Consider the following 6,000-nt stretch of genomic DNA (forward strand, 5'->3'; position numbering starts at 1 on the left):
CGTAGTTCAAAAGTCATGGGGAAAGATCCACGTCTTCTATGTGTCGCCTCTACTACTGCAGTCTTCAAAAGCAAAAGCAAATCTGACCGCAAAGTGGATGATCGTTGTGCAAAGTACCCCCAGCTGTTTGTTTGGCAGAAGAGCGTGGAGTTGGCACGCCAGACCACCACACAGAGCAGCAGGCTTGCTGAAAACCGTGCTGATTCAGGGCCTCTCAGATCACAGCATAAAGCTGCCTGTCTTAGGAGTGATGCTCCTGTACTTACTGACACTCATGTTTCTCTCTGTGGGGATAAAATAAGCAAACTCCCGTCCCCCCAGACCACTGCCCTATAGAGATTACCCATGTCCCAAACATCTACGAGAGCACTGTTAGCTGAAGCAACCTCTCTGATACCCAATGCCGACCTAAAACATGAAACACTCAAAGCACAGAACAACGTTTTGCCATAGATCCCTCAGAATCAGCATGCCATCCCCTGCCATACTTGCAACAGTCAGTTCTGGACATGACAATCATTGAATACAGATACCCGCTTCATCCAAAAAGAATGATCATGTTTTTATTTAATACAGGTTGTTTTAAAAAAACTCTGCAAGAATCCCACCACGTTTGTGCATAGGAAGTAACAAAAGGCAATCCTCAATGCAAGGGGCAAACAGCCTCTGTACTTCACCCAGTCACTGCTTACCAGGATTGCCTCAGGGTCGCCCGGCATGAACTTTATACAAACTCCAGTCTTTATACTGAGGGAAAAATGAGCAATTGTTCAATACATGGCGTCAGTTATCAGTGATCTGCATGAAACTGTCTTATGAGTCTAACATCAAGAACTACGACAGAGAACTCAAGTCTCCAAGCCTCTTCTCTTCCCACAGCAGCTCCCTTTCAGTGCTCTAGGTTGGCTTGCATTGCATTTCTGCTAGCAGCAAGATAACGCAAAATTACTTTCTAGAAAAAGTTTTATAATAATAGAAATGCCATTTCAATATTAGATTCTACAAAGCGTTTATGTAACGCACAGGAGAAGTGACAACTTGCCATGTAACCATTCTAGAGCAAAGGTCTCGTCTCCTTGGACTGTGTCTCGGTGGGGAGAACCCTCGCCTAAGTGCTGAATAACGACCGGTATCTCTTATTGGAACTAGTGTAATCTGTTACAAAAGTAGGAGGAGATCTCTGACGGGGGCCACCAACTTTTATTAAAGACAGAAAAATATATTTTTCCCTGAAGTTCTTTCCCTGTGAAAACACAGTACTTTGTGTTAGAGCCACCGTCGCTGACAGTTCTGATGCTCCATTCAAAAGCAGAGACTTTTGTGAAGCCTGGGCCTCTCCCATGCGTTGACTCTAGTACCTGGTGCTTCGTTCACTTAATTTGTGATTAGGTTTTTTTTTCATATGTAGTTCTTGTTCAAATTATGTTGCATATGGCTGCAGAATCCTTACTTTCTCTGCTTCCAAAATTACGATTTGTAACACACCAGACTCCAGAAGCCACCAGAAGTCCCTTGGAAAAGGTGATGTAAGAAAGAGTATCTTGTGGTTTCTCTAAAGGTTTTAAAATGCTGCAAAGGGCATAGAATGATCTAGAGATAAGAGGTACTCATTTAAAAAATGATGTTACGATATATTTAGAGGCACAACAAGAGTTGATTTCCCAAGTTGATTTTGTAAGAAGATTTATTTTAATTAAGTGATTTCACGATGAAACATGGTCTTAAACAAAATAGAGATCGTATGAAAATAAAATTATACACAGAAAAATCTTTTCCCCAAATGTTTTTGAATAACAGGAAATACAACACAACAGTCCTGTATTCAACTGAGTAGATAATTATGCAAATCTGTGAGCAGTCAAACATTATAGCACATTCCTTGAAGCCAGGCACAATGAAACGCATTGTGTGTCCCTGTAACACACTCAACACATTTCGTATCTGCTCTCTCTGCCTCAAAGACAAAAAAGTGAAATGTAATGGAGTGTAAATGGAGAAGGGACATACACCACCTTAATGCTTGAAGCACATATTCCCCATTTAGTGTTTTGTGAAAGACATATACCAAATTCAGATGAAACTTAAATTGGCTTGTAGAAAGATACTGTATACAAACTTGGTATTGTATTTGATATACAGTCTTGTGAACGCTTAACTGAAAAGTATGGAAAAGATTAAAAAATACACCACGTGTTCTACTTAAAGCTTAGAAATAAATACGCACTCTGTATTCTCAGTGCCTGAAATTCTTTAAAAACAAAGAACTTGGTATAAAATTATATCAAGTAATTGTCAAAAATGAGGGAGATGCACCTATATACCTGTTAAGATTCTGGATGCCTGCATCCCCACTACAAAAACTTGTAAAACTATATGCGCTTCCAAAACATGCTGAATAACCCAAACCGTAGCCTAGCAAGGGCAAGAATATCGACTGACCTGGGGGTACCAGTATTCCACACCACATCCCTCATTACCTTCTTTTTCTCTACAGTTTCCCCCTTCCATACTGTACCAGCCCTTACAAGTACAAATGTTCAGTCACTTTTACAAAAAGCAGCCTTGCTGATCAGGAATCGTGGGTGCCCTCAAGGCTACGTCATTCCAAGGAAAAACAGAGTACAAAGAAAAAGCATCCTTCTAAGATGATCTATGTACGTAATATTATTATAATTCTTCTTCCTCCCTGCAATGCTAATAAGAAACAGCAGTCTCCTGAGTGTTGCAGACTCATTGCAGAAAAATGTCCTGCTGTATGGAACTGTTGAACCATTATGGTCCAACGCACTACTTGTCTTCTAGTTTAGGACTTAAAGTTTATATAAAACTCTTACCACGTCAGTTACCATGCTGAAGAAGAAAACTTGCAATGAATTCTTCTTTTGACTCTTATACTGACTTATCCAATAGTCTTGGCTTTTAGGTAAAGAACCAGGTCGGCTTTTAGGTAAAGAACCAGAAAACTTCCTACGGTCTTACACAGTATTTTTTCTGATAATGTCATTAGAGTGTGAATGTAGTCAAGACTCGCATCAGCTTGGCTAAAGCTAACAAAATCATTGAGAATATTTTAATTACCTTAAATAAGCTTCAGAAATGTCATATCAATCCCCCTCTTTGTGGAAATTCATGGTTCTTACACAACCCTGACACAAACCCCAACCATCTAAAAAAAAAAAAAAAAATCTACATTTTCACACATCTAAATATTAGCGATTTGGCCCATCATATTTAAAATGAAAGTCACCTTCGCTAGTGATCATTTAACTTCTTATCAGATGCTATTTCTCTTGACAAATGCAGCTAGTAATAAACACAATAATTATTTGTACAAACAGTAAAAGAGGACTTCCAGACACCACCCTTGTTTTATTTAGAAAACGTCATTTTCCTGAGAGTAGTCCAAATTAAAAAAAAAACAACCCAAAACAAATAAAACAAGAAAAACCAACATAGAAGTAAGTTTTCTGATTGTGTACTTTAGATTTTCAAAACCTAATAATTAGGTAAAATATGTCTTGCGGTTGCAATAACACTAATGTATTTCAGGGTGAATAGTAATTTTTGCTGGGTACATTATCATAGCCTAATTTTCAAGCAAAAAGCATCCCCCCCTTTTGTATACCCAGTGGTCAGCACATCTCACTGTCCTGCTCCCTGTTCACCCAGTATCGTCCTTTTCCTGTCCCTACTCTTTCAGTCTTGTCTTCACTCTAGCACTATGCCATGGTTGCATTTTTGTACGCTCTATCTGCTCTGTGGAACTGCCATATCTTATCATCACAGCACCTACAATTACATTCCTTCCTTAGCATTGTTTATGAGGCTTCAGAGATTGATTTGCTTATTCATACAGTAATCTATTTTAAAATTACTCAGCTCCAATGTCTGACTGCAGTCAGCATGGCAAATATCATGTCTCAGCAAAATCTTCTTTTATTGACCTGATTTATACTGCTAGATAAGTATTTCTAACTATAAAAATTGTAATTCTCATTTAAAGTGAGAGATGCCGAAGAGTCAATGGAGTATGTCTGGAGATGCTTCTATTGCAATTAGCAGGCAATGCAGCTCTGAACGAGCTTTTGGAAGAAACCAGTTCAAGGGCTGTACGGGAAAGCCTCCATCTGTGGAAGGCACAGTCCTCACTAAGGTCATAAATCACCTGCTGCTGTGATTTCTGGATCAGCACTCACCTGTCGCGCTGCAAGAGCTACTCACCCTTCCAGCCAACAGCCTGACGCAGCCCAAGGGGGCTCAGAAATTTTCTGGCAATAGAAAACATTGCAAGAAAAATCCCCTGCCTCGTTATTAGTTTTGCAAAACCAAAAATCAAAGAACATTTTACCCTTGGATAACTAATCAACTGTTTTCCAAAAAACTTTTATGACTATTTTTCTTAAACTGCTCACAATCTAGATGTCAGAGTAACTACAATCCTATCGACTCTCTGGACTGAAGGGACCTGCTTTTATTGCAAAGGAGACCAGTTTAATTCTTGATGAAAAAATAAACAAACCCACAACCTTACTCTGATACTATAGCTACGGCCAGCGTTGGTGGTCAGCAATTGTCTCTGGGTGATTGTAGGATTATGTGCAATTAAAAGGGAGAGGATGGGCAGCCTTTGGAAGGCAGCCCAGAGTCCAGTGGACTTCTGTACATCTATACATTTAAAAGCTCATTACATTGATGTCAGCACAAAACTGTGTTAAATTAGTGATATACCTCCTGAGTGCTTACTAAAAGCCCTCTAAGTAGACAAGGCTTTTTCTAGTAGGGGCTGAGTGAGAAGTTTCTGAAAGTTCTAAAAAAGAAACAACTGAAAAGCAAAATACAATTTTCATTATTTAGAAGGTTTTTTAAAGGGAGGAAGGATTGAAAGCAGCATAGCTCGGCTCCTTGTCGCATTCACCGTAACCTTAAGACATCTGTCAGAATACAGCTGTAGTTAACTTTTTTTAAGTATTATTCTGCAATGTCATCTGACTGCATTTGGTACATAAAGGAAACAAGTTCAAAATTCCAATTGTTGATTTAGAAGGGGGCTAATCAATGAGTGTAGTCCTCAGGAGCTATTTTAATTGCATTTTGAATATGTACAGACGCTACAACGGATTGTAACCATTCCAGAGGTGTCTGTCATCCTTTTACCTACAGTCAGGAGGAGCCTTTCTAAGCAGTGACCAGAAGGTCATTATAATGCCACTGATACTAATTAGAACTCTGAAATTAATCATGAATTTACCTTAAAATACCTATGGCATAACACGGCTCTGAGCAAAGCCTATGAAGTGGAGCCCTAAATGAAGTTTCAACCTGAACAACTTCTTTCTTTACAGTAAAACCATTTTAGAAAATACTAGAAATGTTTGAATAAAAAATAGTAGTAGTCTAATGCTGAAACTAGTCACTCTGAAGAGAAGCACTATGAAGCTCGTGGTCTATTTGAAAGAGATGCAAAACAAACCAACACACACTGTGAAAACTGTGTGTTTATATGGTCAGCTTTATAATTTTGCATAGTGCTAACAAAAATGGGTTATAAAAAGGCTTTTAGCCTTACTGGCTTTACAACAAAGTTGTTCTTTTCCCCTGCTGTTTACCTAATATGTATTTATCTTTCCAGCAAACAAGCAATTTCAAATTCAACCTCCTAAACTCTTTCTTATTGTAAAATATTTAGGCAAAAGGTTAGACTAGCCCAACAGCAGCCACTGTGGTTGCGCTAATAGAATTGTAAAGGGTCTTTTACTTGCAATTGGTGAGCCCATAACATTTCTGCAGTTCTGTTTCATACCACACAACTGAGCCAAAATGCAAACAGTTTAAGAAGCCAGGTTTGGATAATTATTCTGAAATTTTGCTTGGAGTTCAATTTGCTTGCCCAGAGAGGAAAGAATGAGAAGGAGAAGCAGCACTGGTGGTTGAGTATTAATACTGTAAGGTTAACGTTAAAGCTAAGTCTGTAATCCTACGACTGCAGACCAAACTTATTGC

This window comes from Nyctibius grandis, chromosome 9 (assembly GCF_013368605.1).
Source record: "Nyctibius grandis isolate bNycGra1 chromosome 9, bNycGra1.pri, whole genome shotgun sequence".
Lineage (NCBI taxonomy): Eukaryota > Metazoa > Chordata > Aves > Nyctibiiformes > Nyctibiidae > Nyctibius > Nyctibius grandis.